We start from the raw sequence: 15,851 nt of genomic DNA, 5'->3' as shown, positions 1-15,851 counted from the left end.
TCACCACACATCAGCTATCAGTGGGGAGGAGAGCAGAGTAATGTAGCCAATTCATAGAGGGGGATTATTAGAAGGCCATGATCAGTAAGGGCCAATTGGAAATTTGGCCAGGACACCGGGGTTACACCCCTACTCTTTTCGAGAAGCGCCCTGGGATTTTTAATGACCACAGAGAGTCAGGACCTCGGTTTTACGTCTCATCCGAAGGACGGCGCCTGTTTTACAGTATAGTGTCCCCGTCACTATACTGGGGCATTAGGACCCACATGGACCGCAGGGTGAGCGCCCCCCGCTGGCCCCATTAACACCTCTTCCAGCAGCAACCTTAGTTTTTCCCAGGAGGTCTCCCATCCAGGTACTGACCAGGCTCACACCTGCTTAGCTTCAGTGGGTTGCCAGTTGTGAGTTGCAGGGTGATATGACTGCTGGCTTCTCTCCGATTGGCCCAATTTTAAAAAATCCTCTACCTTCCGCTTTTTTAAAGGGGGGGAGGTTAGCCGTTACCATACCAGCGGTTAAGAAAATTTCAAAATCGCGGAGGCGTTGAGTCTGGGCGACGTTTCGTCACTTCCGCACACCTGTGCGAGACCAGGTGCGCGGCGGGGGTGAAATGTTAAAATCTCAATGGACGCGTTCAGCTCAGTTCACCCGGTTCGGTCACGGGACACGATAGCGAGTTGTGTAAACAGCAGGAAAAATATTATAAGTAGTGGTTAGTCACAGAGTCCCACAAGCCGTGTATTAATTAAGGACGTTTGGTAATGATGTTTGACTTTACTCTGACAGGTGCCTTTTACCTGGAAACTAAAGCAACCTGAGGGAAGATTTCAGGAGAAATGACAACATGCTCTTTGTCCCACTGGGACTGCGACTAGCAGATTTTTGACGGATCTGGTTGTTCAGGATTCATCCACAGCACCTGGCAAGCTGCAGTATCACACTGGGAAACGGCTCTGTGTAAACAATAATAACTTAACCAATAAGCACGTTTCCTGGTATCAGCAGCTCTTCTGAATTTCAGAAGTGTGGCCCTGCATTCACCTGCCCACGCTGTATTAGCAGCTAAAGACTCGTTTTTATTGCGTTTAGGCTTTGTGAACACCTCGGTGAGTCAGGTGGCCAGTTCGGACTGAAAGGTCTGCTGGGACTCAGCCTGATGTAGATAGATGGGGAAAGTCAGGCTGTAGAGGAGAGCTGAGCTCTGTGAGTGTGAGTGTGCTCAGGTCAGGAGCTGTAGAGAGCTGAGCGCTGTGAGTGTGAGTGTGTTCAGGTCAGGAGCTGTAGAGAGCTGAGTGCTGTGAGTGTGAGTGTGTTCAGGTCAGGAGCTGTAGAGGAGAGCTGAGCGCTGTGAGTGTGAGTGTGTTCAGGTCAGGAGCTGTAGAGGAGAGCTGAGCACTGTGAGTGTGCTCAGGTCAGGAGCTGTAGAGGAGAGCTGAGCGCTGTGAGTGTGAGTGTGTTCAGGTCAGGAGCTGTAGAGGAGAGCTGAGCGCTGTGAGTGTGAGTGTGTTCAGGTCAGGAGCTGTAGAGGAGAGCTGAGCTCTGTGAGTGTGAGTGTGTTCAGGTCAGGAGCTGTAGAGGACAGCTGAGCGCTGTGAGTGTGCTCAGGTCAGGAGCTGTGGAGGAGAGCTGAGCGCTGTGTGTGTGAGTGTGCTCAGGTCAGGAGCTGTAGAGGACAGCTGAGCGCTGTGAGTGTGCTCAGGTCAGGAGCTGTGGAGGAGAGCTGAGCGCTGTGTGTGTGAGTGTGCTCAGGTCAGGAGCTGTAGAGGAGAGCTGAGCGCTGTGAGTGTGCTCAGGTCAGGAGCTGTAGAGGAGAGCTGAGCGCTGTGAGTGTGCTCAGGTCAGGAGCTGTAGAGGAGAGCTGAGCGCTGTGTGTGTGAGTGTGCTCAGGTCAGGAGCTGTAGAGAGCTGAGCGCTGTGGGGGCTGCGAGGCAGACAGGTGCAGTCAGGTCTGCTAGAGCAATCTGCCTAATGCCCTGGACACGCCAGCTGTTCTCCCAGCCTTTCCCACGATGGCAGGGGTCAAGGGGGAGCCGTAGAGCGGATGTTACACTTTTATCCGTGTGTTTAACCTTCCACACACCCTCCCATGCCCCCTCCCTTTCCCCATTCACCCCCCCAGACGCCCTCACCGCAGAGTATGAATCTTTCCATGGGGGTGGAAAAAAAAATCAGTCAATTTGCATTCTTATTGCGACTCTACTCGGCTGACGCTTTTGCCCAAAGTGACTTATTTTGCACCAGTTTGTACAACGGGACATTGCTCCTCGGCCTAGAGCCCAGCAGCAGTGCCCCAGTTTGACTGTGGGTCTCCCTGTGCAGCTCAGGGCCCTGGCTCCTGCACACTGCTGTGCTCCATTGTGAGGTATTGTCACCACATCCTGACCTGACTGTTGCTGGAGCTGTCCCAGTACAAGCAGTGGAAGCAGGAGAAGAGCAGGACCAGCACAAGGACTGGGAGCGGTAAAAACAGAACTGTGATGTCATGCATTTTCTTCAGTGCATAGGTCTGGAGAACTGCAACATTAGCACTGACTCCAGAGGTCACACAAGCAAAGAGCGCTTGAAATCAAGGCCAACAAAAGTTTTAAAATCCACCACCACCCCCCCCCCCTTGCTAAACCTTTTCCCAAAAATACAGGATCTGTACATTTTGAGGTCTTGCTCGGACATGAACTTCATTGTTGTTGACAATGACATCAAACCCTGGTTGACATCAAATTCCCTGGAGCTGAACCAGAATTTTTTCTGGTTGGCAGCCAATCTCAGCTGGATAAACCTAAGGGTTTCACGGTAATGGCTTCACCATTCACATCTCAGCCCTAGTCAGGAACCTGTGAGCCACATGCGAAAATTATAATTAAGACGTCTCCCTTTCACTTTTGAAATATTGCCTGCATTAGGCAATCTTTAGCATTGTCCGATGCCGAGTGCTCGATTCATGCATTTATAACATCAAGGCTTGATTTCTGAAAGTGTATGGGTTCCCTAACTCTCTTGTCACACCAGACCCTGGCAGCACACCCACACTGGTTGCCTATACACTCTCCTAGTCCATAAACGATCTTGTTGCTGACTTTCAAGGCTCTAAACAATCTGGCTCCATCACACATCCCTGAGCTTCGCCATTTTCACATTCCCTCCCCTGTTCAAGATTGGTTCAGTTGAGGCCAGCCCTCGGCTCTCTGTACGCAGGAGTAAATCACAGACTTGTGGTGAGCATGCCTTCTCTGTCGTCGCTCGAGTGTTGTGGAATGACCCTCAGACTTCTCTCTAACTATTCAAATGTAAACTTAAAACTTATCTTTTTACCAAGGTTTATGTCTGATTGGCTACAATCAATTTGTAAAAACCTGTATGCTTTCTTTTTCATTTACTCTTATTGTACTTTTTCTTTATTCATGACGTACAGAGTCCTTGGGTCTGGAAAGGTGCTTTATAAATAAAAGTTATTATGATAAAGTTGTTATTGTTGCTGTGGGCTGTATGGACAGGAAGAGGGAGACAGGACGTCCCTCCCTCTCACAGCACTGGGGCAAGAGCTCCGCGGTGACGGTATGTGATCTTTCGTACTTCAGGAGCCGCAGGGAAGGGGGGGGGAGACCAGCAGGACACGGGCAGAAGGCCAGTCCACACCTGCCTGGACCTGCCTGGCAGGAAAGTGCCAGAGCTGGAACAGCCTGCTGCTGCACACGTACACACACATATGCACACACGTGCTCATACACATCAGTGTACACACACACGGTCACACACCTGTGCCCATACATACACTTGTGCACACACATGCACATACATACACACGTATACACATGCACGCACATACACTTGTGTACACACATGCACATACACGCATGCACGCACACTTACAAACGTGCTCTCACACATACCTACCCTGGCTAGCAAAGCCAGTGGAAACAGATGCAGACGCATTTGGAGAAATGGTGGGCAGCCTTAAAAAGCAACTGCACCTGTACGTCTGAACAGCAGCTCTTCCCTCAAATATCATCCAGCTCCTGGAGCCTGGGTGGCTGCAAAACTGCCCTCTGATTTGAGTTGAATTTTTGCTTTCCAAATGTTGGTGAACTGAAACCATCTTTTCTGCTTCTTTATTGGCAGTTGTGAGAGAGATGTTGTGATAAAAATATTAAGTTGAAGAGGTTCAAGTAGGGAGCTGTGTCAGCAGGCGTAGGCTGCAAAGGAACAAGTAAAGGTTTATTCCATGCTGAAAAGAGAAGAAAAGAGACACAACGTTTCAGCCAAAACGTTGTTTCTTTTCTTCTCTTTTCAGCATGGAGTAAACTTTAAGTTGAAGAGTTCATATTTTATATTTTTTGCAAAAAGGGGATTTTCTCTACAGTATTCACGGTGAAACTTCTTTTATCAGAGGGTGTGTCCCGTGTGTGAGGGGGGGGGCTCGTTTTTTGTTCTTTGTTTGTTTGGTCGTACTGCGCTCGGGCTGCTATTGTTCTGTCGGGTTTGGGAAGCCCAGTGCAGTAGCCATTCCAGCAGCAGTTCAAAAGGGCAGGGTAATGCTCAGTCCAGGAGTTCTGAGCGCCAGTCAGGTCTCTTTCAGACCCCCCGTAGTTCCTCGAATTCTTCCACAAACAATCACATGGTCGACACGGACTACCAGCTCTGAGTGACGCAGGGAGGTCTTTTGTGAAGAAGAGGTCTTTTTGGATAAAAACGCAAATCCTGCTTCTCATTCTCCCTTATATTTCTAATGGATTGTGGTCAGCGTGTCTCACCTTTTTAGTTATTGAGGTGCACATACTTTCTCAAGAGCAAAGCCATGTGAAGACCAGTTAATGTGAATCAACTCATTTTCTTTGTTTTTCTAATTGGCCAGTCGTTAATTATTTTTAGGATTTCTTTAAGAAAACAATCGACAAACTTTACATGTCCTTGTTCTATCTTCGGGAAGTGAATTTGGGAGCTTTTCTGAATTCACAAACAAAAGGATGACAGAAAAGCTTATTTATTTCCTACTGTTTTTTTTACTTTTAAGCACTGAAATAAAATCCTATTCACTGAAAATACCTATGCACACAGATAAAATCCTAACCTCACCTAAAACAAGCAGCAGAAATGTACAGATTTCTCAGAGTCCTTCTTCAGATTGACCCCACCAGACACTGCATGGTGCAGGTGGCCAAGCTCTGCCACATACACGTGTGTTGGAGTGTGCTTGGTTTTATGCTTGGTGTTGAGCACCTATTTCTGCTCAATGCAGAGCTGCAGGACTTGCGCATCCAGCCTGCTCAAAATAACTCGGCAGGGCTCCCAACTGTCCCCACATCATCGCTGAAACTCATTAGGGTTTCCAGTGGGTTTTAAAACCATTCGGTCCTGCCAAGTCGAAGTGCACTCACTCACCCACCCACCCCAACGCACACTCTCGCGCACACTCCCGCGCAGCACACTCGCTGCAGCGCATTCCTCAAATAGCAAACCTCTTGACCGTGAGAATGAGGAAGCGTAGTTTTAATTGCGGTCAGTGTTGTTTTTTTTTCCCTTTATTGAGTCAGCCATTCATAAAACAAACCCTCAGACCGAGAACGTCAAGACAACACTCAGAAAGGACACGCTGATCCTGAAAGAGAAACACTGGGACTGAAGTCACTGGATTGTGATTGTTTAACCTCACCTGCTAACTGAAATATCTTTTTCCTTTGATTTGTATCGCTATTAAATTAATCAGATAACATATACCAGCAAGACACCCCTATTACTTTGAGAAAACAGGACAATTGATTATGTACTGTAATTAGTACTGATTGTACTCTGGATTTCAGTGACATCTGATTACTGGGAATTATTGCGTACACTTCGCCCAGAGCACACAAGACGAATTCCAGCTGTGCACAGAGCTGTACGCTTGTAATCCAGATGTGCCTGGAATAACTCAGCATTGTTAACCTCCCCTTTGTCAGTGTGCCAATTAGTTTTTGTGTTCCTAAAATGGCTCCTGCTTGTTTTCCAAGGAGATGCCCATCCAATAAACTGGAATCTGGTGTTGTGAAGGTGAAGGGGGGGTCAAGGGGATACCAGCAGAGTCTTTGGCAAACCGGCAGTCGGAAAGCATGGACTGGGATCAAACACTGTGGCCAATTCACCATGACTGCGCCTTCATCCGGGCAGGGCAGGGCTGGAGGGTGCTGGCCCCGCTCACGACACCCAGGTCACGCAGTGTTTACCAGGCGTGATGCCACCCTGGTGACCCTCTCGACTCGTGAAAATCCCCCTCCTGCCCCCCTGCCCATTCGGGAGAAAGGAAGGAGCGTTAATAGAACAGCACACACACACAGATAAAGACAGGCCAGCTCAGCACAACAATGACAGGAAGACACGGGCTGTGCGTTTATCCCCGTTTTCACAGGAGTCAAAATACAGTCTGGAAGGTAGTGAGAAGAAAAAAATGGCGGGCTTAGCAAAACACAGCGTTAATTACAGGGGGGAGAAATCAAGGTGCATGTTTGTTTGTCAGATGTTTTCTTTTAGAGGCTGGAATGTTGTTGTTTGCAGGGCTCTATTTCATTTTTAGGCCCCCTGGACTCAAACCCCCCCCCTCCTCCTCCTCCACCCAGCCTCCGTCGTAAATCACCCCTGACTTCTTTAGACTAATGTTTGAACTGGTCACTTCCTATCTGTCCTGACCCCTCCGACCTCGGGCCATGGAAACAGAGCCCAGCCTGTGGATCAGACAGGAATCGCAGAAACGGAGGAATCTGCTGCTGTCATTAAACCTCCGTCCCCGAGCTCTCCGTCCAGCGCCACGAGAGAGGAAACCCACCTTCCTGATCACATCCCGAGCAGCACTCTGCCCCACACAGAGACGCTCTGTCCCACAAGATGCTCGTCCTCTGCTTTCCAATTTCTTCTTGCCAAAATTCAGAACCAGTATTCTGTAAGGCGTATGAGGCTTGGCTTAATCAGTATTGGGTTTTTAGCTCATTGGCGGCATTTGAAATCCCAAATTGCTTCCTGTGCAGGAGGGACCCTCTCCACACCCCACTGAAAGGCTGCTCCCCACTTTGCTGGCACATCAGCCCTGCCGCACAGCTGATCTCCGAGCACAGCTGATTCCCTGGACGCTCTCAAAACCTGAGCGTAGTCCATCAAGTGACTGAGTACATCACAGGACAAGCTTCATGATAGCCTGAGCGGATTTGGGGAGAGACTCCGGGTTGTTTTAGGGGTTGTGTGTCAGCCCTAATCCCCTCCAGATCCATTCCCCAGATCGCCCGCTTTCCGCAGCCTCGACAGCTGGAGCTAGACATCTCTGGAAAACACCCGATATTCCCAGAGGCTTTGCGAACTTCAAAACCCAAACAGCTCCAGCTCATTTCTGTTGCCAAAATAAAAACCTCTGTCGCAGTTCAATCAAACCCTCTCAAGTCTGAAACCCAGGGTCTCCATCAGCTCTCGTACCTTCAAAGTGCTTGACCTGGGCTCTGTTCACAGCTCTGGAGCTGCGGAGGCCAGTTTGTCCCACCTTCACTGTGTGCCAGGACTCCAGCTTAATCTTAAATCCTCACTATAGCATGAGCATGAGTCACTCGCTTTACAATACAAAAACCTCCCATACTGGGGCAGAACCAGTTTACTGGAAGTGGATCAGCTGGGGTTTTATAACACATATAGAAAATATATAACCAGAATGCAGTGGGTTACAGTGAAGGAAAGTGGGATCCAAACATATCAAGCGTGGGATATCATCTTGCCTTGCATGTGAAGAAGCACCAGGATCCCCAGCTCATCATGCCAGGAAGGCAGGGCTTAGGGTTAGAGAGCAGCAGAAAACATCATAATACTCATAACGCACCTAGCAACAGCTCTGCAAAGCATGAATTACTCTTTCAAAAAAATCACTGCAGTAAAAACAAAACACTCGTATTTTTTATTTGCAACCGTAAGAGGCTCTCTAGGGCTCTCTAGTCAAGTGCATTGTGGGAAGGAGGCCATGAAAGTGTAAAATTAAGAGGGTTATTTACTGGTCAAGAATGCGTGAGGGTGCCAACAATATTTTCCTTAAGCAAACAGACCTTTTCAAAGTCTCACGAGACCCCAGCTCTCTCTGAGGTTTCTAGGTGCTGACATTCAAGAGACCCACCCCTTTTGTCACTTCATTTTGGAGCTGCTGGATTTCCAGATTGTCCAGTTCTCTGTGACGGGGCGCCAAAAAACAACCCCCACCCCCTCCCCCACCATCCCATTCCCAGCTCTTGGAGATTCCTCTTGACGACAGGGAAGCAATTTGCAAAAATATCTCCAAAAACGATTCCTGCAGCCGACCCCACCACCTGCAGCCCCAGCGCTGAAGACGCTGCCGTGCCCCCTCTGGGAGAGAGGGCGCATCCCGAATTCTGGGTTCTGGGCCAAAGCCGGGAGGACGCTGCACTTCCTTTTCTGGAAAATGAAGTCTAGTGACAGAGGCGCGATGCGTGATCTAGAATAGGGCCGACTTCCCTTCCCACATCAGGGCTAAAAATACCTCGAAAACAGGAAGCAGTTCGGGAAGGAATGAGGGGAAAGCTCAGAGTGTGAAAGGAGCACACACACACACACAGAAGACGATCCCTGTCCCCCATCACCCACACTCAGCTGTTCCACTCCAGGGCCGACTTCAGACTCGCATGTGGGCCAGAGCGATGTCCTGAAGTGTTGCCTTTTCTCCTCTAAAACAGACCACACACACACTCACGCACGCACGCACATGCATGCAAACACATGCCGACACACGAACACACACACACCACACACACACACACACTACTGGCTTTGTCTGTGAAGGGGATGAGGGCTGGTGTCACTACTGCAGCTCTGCACCTTCTCTTTGATCTGGGCCAAGGAAGGCCCTCATGGAGGAGCTGAACTTCTCTCAAGAAGATAATAACGCTTTCGGATGAGATGAGCTGGAGGGCCTCATTTCATTAGAGATTCCTCTTGCGTTGCTCTGCGTTCGTGGTGTCAGGCCAGCACCAGTGACACCAAACCAGGATCTCCCCTGCGGTGGCACGCGGACACGTCCTCATCATGTGGACACGGCCTTTACCCACAGAGACACGCAGAAGCAGCAGGGGAACTTGGGTCAAGAGGACCAAAGATACAAGACAATAATACAGGTCACTCACAAAAGGGGCCAATCTGGGCCATTCAGTCGTTAGAAGCATCTCATCCAGGCGTTTCTGAAAGGATCCAGGGCATCAGCTTCAACAGCACGGCTGGGTAGCTTGTTCCACACTCCTACATCCATTTGTGTAAAGAAGTGCCTCCTGTTTTCAGTTTTAAATGCACCTCCCTGTAACCTCCACACCTGTCCTGTCATCTGGGTGCCCCTGCTGATTACAAAGAAGCCCACCAGCTTGACTTCGTCTGTGTCTTTGTGGGTTTTGAGTGCATGAATCAAGGACTCTTGCAGTTTTCTCTGTTCAAGTCTAAAGAGATCAAGTTATTTTAGCCTGTAGGACATTCCTTTTAGTCCAGAAAGGTATATGATTGCTCTTCTGTGTCCTGATTCCAACAGCGTTTTTTGTAACATGGTGACCAAAGATCACACACTATTGTAAATGAGGTCTTACTAGTGCGCTGCACAGTTTTCACATCTCTCCCCTTTGATTCAAATTCTGAACCTCAGTTAGAGTCTGACTGACTCATAAAATACAGATCAAGGTTCGTGACATCGGACCAGAAAGTTCCTGGTAGCAAACCCTTTGCCTTAACCACACAATAATGCATAATTTGGCCATGTACATACGGTTCCATTATCGGTTTACATACGATAACAGCCAATCGAATTGCCTCAACTCCAGTATAGTCCAAAGGTGGCTGGTGGCTTCTGTGACTGCAGTTACTGAGCTAGCCAAGCTGACTGAGTTAACCTTTGATATTTCAGCAGGGAGCTGACTTCTCTGTGTTTAATAATGTTTTAACATGTGCTGATCTAACTCATGAACCAGCAATCCAGAAAGTGGAAAGTGCATGTTCTTGTTTAAGGGGCACCTCCAGCTGTGCCTGCCTGCATCGCTCACTCTTCAGATGAGGCTGGCCAGGTATGATGCACGTTTCTGTGTTCCATGCGTAAGCATCTAAGCTCTGATTTCTTTTCTATCAAAATTAACTTTATTTCATGAATAACATTTCACAATAAGGACACACTCTATCAAACTCACATTGAATAAGAACTTTCTAAGTCCGGTGATTGTCCATGATCAGTCGGTGCAGGTGGATGATGGGGCTGGATTTGCACGATGAAAGAGTCTCTCCGAGCCCGACCACTTGCTGTTGTCCCTGTCTTTTCCCTGTCCCAGCTCCGAGACTGTGGTCGTCCGGTCCCCTGCAGGAGCTCGGGGAACAGGACCCAAGGTCCCTTCCAGAGCTCCCTCGTGTATCTGAACTTGCATTCACGGCTCCTGCTGTGCAGGCTTGCTTTCCGTTTCGGTCCACCGAACACTCCCCCTCCTCCTGGCAGCGAGGGGGAGAGTGGGGCAGGTACCTGCAGGAAGGATAGCCCAGAGGCCGCGGAGCTGCATGGTGCCGACAGACGCAGGCAACACTCCCTGGCCCCGGGTCCAGCAGAGGAACTGGCCCTCGTCGCTCACAGGGACGCCTGAAGGCGCTGCAGGTGAGGCCGAGCTCTCCTCCGCGCCACTCGGCGTTGTTGTTCTGCTTCCTGGGTCCTGTCTGAGTTTCGACGTGCCCGTCATGCACAGCAGGGAGAAAAGCTCAGAGGAATTCCCTTACGTAACAGAAGATAACACAAGGCAGCAATTCCAAGCGCCTTTGTTTGGGATGGTTTTGTTTTAATAAAGCATGACAGGAAATTCTTTAAGCCTCTTCCGAACTTGACCTGGACATCAACAGAAGTGTTGAAGTATGGACAGCTGTTTTTTTACAATAGCTTTTTTAGTGCTGGATTTTTTTTTTTGGGGGGGGGGAGAGTTCTCTTCATGTTTTGGGAGAGACAGTCTGATACTGCTTGTGCACCCACCTCCCTCCCTGCGTGCGGGCACCTCTCTGGACAGCCCAGTGAGGGCAGAGGGGTCCTCGGGGAGGGGGAGGGTGTGAGGGCAGAAGGAGGCAGCCTCTATTCTCTCAGTGATAACCCAGTGGAAAAGCCCCCCCTCCCTCCCCCTCTCGGGGCCCGGGGCCCACTGCTAAGTGCCAAAGAAGGGCAGCGAGAGCCACTTCACCCTGGAGCCGGTCAATGGGGCTTTGTTTTCGGCCTCCATGAGCCGCGCTCCCTGGTTTCCTGCCGCCCCCGACGTGTGTACGCGTGGCTCCCCCGTTTCCAAAGCAAAACACGGCAGCGAGGGAAGCAGACGGGGGCTCCTGGAGCCCCGCGGAAGAATTTCCTTAGATTCAAGCACAATCAACGGGATACGCACAGCTTTCACAGGGAGACGGATCCACACACACACACACAATCAGGGCCTGGCCTCTGTGCCAGCTTCCGCCCAGCTCAGCCCCTTTGTTCCACTTTATCGCCTCAGCAGATCGTGTCCCGGGGCCAACAGAGTAGCGGACCTCTAATCGGGCCCCCCGAGGACCTGCAACCGGACTGGACCAGCGCCTCTGCTCCCCAGGGTGGGCAGCTCCTCGCTCTTCGACTGTCCCCCAGACGCTCGGCGTTCTCCCCTACAGCTATCGGCTGGTTTCGGAAGCACAGGGAAAGCGCCCTCCAAGCAAAGGCAACCCTGCCGTATTCGAGGAGCTCCTACCCCTGCCTGGGCGAAGCCAGCGGTGACCTTTCACAGCGTCAAGCCCTGCTCCAAGGTGTGCTGTATCACTTCCTCTTCACCAGCAGCACAGGCGCGGGGGGGGGGGGGGGCACGCCGGCGGCCCGCTTTGTGCCAGACGTCTTTTTATAGCCGGCGTGCCATCCGGCGCAGTCGGCCTGGGGGAGCTGTCCGAGAGGAAGGGGCCTGACGTCACGGGCATGATGAAGTGCCAACAGGTGGCTCTTTCATCTCCAAGTCCCTGTCTTCCCCTGCCCATCCTGCCCCCCCTCCCCCCAGAGCGGGCCTCCGGGAGCCGGGCCGGGACAGAGCCCCACTCGCTCAGCTCACCTGGGGCCTCCTCAGGGTCTCGTCTGGGGGGCACTGAGGTGGGGGGCTGGCACACACCCTAGGGACCCAGCACCGGCTGCACAAGGCCTCCCCGGACTGGTTTCCCTTGATCTCACAAGGAAGGAGGTGAGTCTTTGAAGGGCAAGCAGTCAATATGAAATATGGGAATGTGTCCGTCTCCCACTGCCTGGAACCAGAAATCTGTTCGATGGAGATGCTGTCTTGACGAACCCCAGGAAGAAAGAGAAACAGCTGTCCATGGGCGCCATCTTTGATGAGAAGACTATTGCCCTGGCTCTGCTCTGCTTCCTAGGGCTGTGCTGCTTCGCACTCACACATAATTCTGATATAATTCTTAGCCCCCGGGGGTAACGGTGCACCCTGGGACCCAGAGTCGGGGGGGCTGCGGGCGACCAGTCCTTTTCTGCTCTCCTTCCCACGGGCAGCAGGTGAAAGGTTAAAGGTCACCATGTCCTAGTGTGCATCAGCTCTCCAGGTCCCCTGCCCTCAGCAGCTCCTTTTTCCTGCCCGCACGCCAGGCGTGGCCAGGTCAGCGGCCACTCTGAAGAGGCTGTGTAGTATTCACACCAGGGGCGTGAGGTCAGAGGCAGGGAGGGGAGGTGCTGACGTGGAGTGATGGGGTCTCTTCATGTGCCAGTAGAGAGGGATAGACAACTGATCAGGACCGGCATAGCAAATAAAACTGGCTTCATCACTCTGCTCTCCTCCCCACTGAGAGCTGGTGTGTGGGGAGAGTACTGGAGCATCATCCAGGTGGGGCTGCACGCTGGTGGGGGTGGTGAGGAGTCCCCATTACCTATGCAGAGCTCTGAGTGGAGTGTCCAGACAGGAACTGATCCTGCAGAGTGACTACAGCCTGACGCAGCACACTGCTGTTCCTGCGCTCAAGGAAGGAACAGCACTAAAGGGACTTTTCCCCACAGAGATGTGTACCTTTTCCTGTAACCGAGAACAGAGACACCACACAAAACACGCCACCCACCCCCACGCACACCTGATCTCAGACATGACGACACTCGGACGGGGGGGGGTTTACTGCCTTCTGGGATCATAAACCTGAGCTCTCGGCTGCAGGTGCAGTGCGTCCAGGGTTAATCCTGTAATTGCCTCAGTAAAACCGAGACTCTTCGCCCTCTCTACCTGCGCATGAGTCACTGCAGAGAGAGGCTGCCAACATTCCACACTCCAGCGCCCGCGGAGACTGGCAGGGCGCAGCGCAGAGCGACGCCGGGGCTGGGGTCACGTCTTACTCCCCGGAGACGAACCCCCACGTCCCCCAAGAGACTCCTTTCCGGAGAAGACCGAGGGGCGCCGCTCCGGGCGCAGCTGCAGCCAGAAACCAGCCGGAGGGGTGTCCTGGGGTGTCCCAGGTTTGAGCACAGCCGCCCTGCTCCCCAGAAGGACCCAATCGCGTTTCCCCATCGGCGCCGGCTGGGTCAGCTCCTGCAGTAAACCGGGTCCGAACGGAGGATCCGGGGAATGCCACACCACAGGGGAGCTTCTGTCTCGAATCTTCCCCCCCCCATGAGAGGAACCTGCTGATGTGGCACACGAGGGGGGGGGGGAGGCGCTAAAGACCGCTTTCCCTGGGGATTTTCCTCATCTCCACCGAACCACCGGGCTGATAAACAGGACACGGCCGATACTACAAAGCCAGCTGCTCCGCCTGTCTCCGGGTGCTCACTCCCAGCTTTGTGTACGCCACAGTATCCTGTTTTCCTCAGAAGGAGACCAGGGGGTTTACAGGGGATATCAGCTGAGGACTGAGGACTAGAGGTTTTTTTTTTTCCTCCTGTTGCATAAAAGGGGCTTTGTGGGGCTCAGGTTTCCATCTCTCACAGCGCCGTGACCCCGGGGAAGAGTGTGCTCTGCTGCACCAGCACTTCTGCGTTCCACACAATGGGATTTCCTGCCCGGCGGGGGGTCGGACAGCCCTGATCCCGGAGCTCCATTCCAAGCACAGGCTCACCTGACTCCGACACTTCCAGCCCGGACTAAACCGCACAGAGAAACATGAGGTTTTGTAACTACAGCACCATACAACTTGAGCAAAAGCGTCGGGACCAAACCGAGGGGAAGCAGAGACAGAGACGCACTTTCTGCTGCACTGCAAGAGCTGCTCTGGGATTAGACAATCATTCTGCCCTGTTGTGCCCGTGTGCCATAGACTTCCAGAGGCCATTTCTGTCTGGAATGATGTCTCCTTAAACATTTTGTAATAACTTTGAACGTACAGTATAGACAGTAGAGGCCTGGTTCAGCTCGAATTGAAGCTAACACTTCCAGTCCCAGAATTCCCACATCTGCCAGAATCGGAACAGCTTCCAGTCCCACAGAGGAGGAAACTCAATGGAGCCACGGTCTCTCGCCCAGTAAAGGCCATGCCACGTGTCCAGAGGGCCCAACAGCAGGTGCAGGGCTGTTGTGACCAGTCGCTTTTACTCAAGCTGGGCCTGGGGATGTGTTACGAGCGAGGAGGTGAATATGCACACTGGACAGCAGATATTCCTCACTGGAGACAACAAGCATGCTGATCAAAGGTCTTCATACACATCGATGGTTTCTTTAGCAGGGGGTAACCCCTGTATCGAATGCAACATGGGGAATTATTGTCCCTGTTAACACTTATCCCCCGAGAAGATGTTTTAAATGTTTTCACACAGAGTCCTTGAAAGCAAGGAAAAAAAACGTTACAAATTAGCAATACAAATTTTCACAGTACTGTGAAAAACTCGCTATCTGCCAAGTCATGTTTTTTAGGGTCATGAAACAGTCCTGAGGTTTCGGGAAACGCACATGGGATTGTTGTCCTTGAGCTCTGCCAGGGTTCGAGAGAGGGTTCAGCTTGGTACCAGTCCAAGGCCTGACGCAGAATACAAGGTAAGAGCTCAGTCCCCAGAGTGCAGAGAAGAGCGACCAGATGTGCTCACGCACTGAAAGGAATGTCCCACACTGACAACCTCTTCAGTCTGAGCTGAGGGGATCACAAAGGACACGTTTCAGGCTGCAAATTCCTCAAAGGCACAGTCAACCCAATGAGTTCAGAGTCAGCAGTGTAACCGGAAGACGCAAGTGGAAACTGCATTTGAAACCGAGAACAGCAGGTATATCTTTACACCAAGGATGGTAGGTGTCTGCAACAACAACAGCCATGTTGTCAGTCTATACCCCAGCTTCCTTCTGGAAATGAGAAAACAAGCACAGGAGAAGGGACAAATACCTGTCACCTTTCTCGTATTTGTGTATCCGAAGACAGTCAATCAAACACCTGTTCATACATCTAACCTCTTCTTTCGGTTTCGGGTTGCAGGGGAGCCAGAACCCGTCCCAGCAAGCAACGGGCGCAGGGCAGGGTATACCCTGGACAGGACGCCAGTCCTTCGCAGGAGACACACACACACCCACCTCGGGCCTCATTCAAACCTTCACAGTGCGTAACCACGCACGCCCTGCAGCCCAGTGTGGTTTCAAACCGAAGGAGGACCGACTATAAGTGAAACACCAACCTGTTTGTCTGTTCCTGGACTCCAGGTCGCCGAAGGAAAAGGAACTGCGCTTCCTGGGACAAACAAGACGGACGCCGACAGTCCACTTCCTCCACAGCACCACAAACCAATCATTAATAAAATATATATCGCGTTGTATTCGTTTCCATTTAAATGCATTCTCGAGCTTCACAGGAAGTTTTCACACAATTCCATCGCCATCATTAACTCAGAACACTTGTGCCATTTTAATTCCTATGAATTTTGTAGGACGTTT

General features: G+C 51.4%; 1 long non-coding RNA gene across 1 annotated transcript; it reads left to right on the top strand.

Moving 5' to 3' along the window:
• The first annotated feature begins 12,535 nt into the window (after positions 1–12,535).
• Positions 12,536–15,731, top strand: LOC148672107 (uncharacterized). Its single transcript, XR_015935649.1, has 2 exons — positions 12,536–14,969; positions 15,400–15,731. It is a non-coding gene; the product is annotated as an uncharacterized LOC148672107 (long non-coding RNA).
• Positions 15,732–15,851: the final 120 nt, after the last annotated feature.

Source organism: Lepisosteus platostomus, chromosome 4 (assembly GCF_059453375.1).
Source record: "Lepisosteus platostomus isolate fLepPlt1 chromosome 4, fLepPlt1.hap1, whole genome shotgun sequence".
NCBI lineage: Eukaryota > Metazoa > Chordata > Actinopteri > Semionotiformes > Lepisosteidae > Lepisosteus > Lepisosteus platostomus.
The sequence above is the reverse complement of the archived record's forward strand: the minus strand, read 5'-3'. Positions and strand labels throughout refer to the sequence as shown.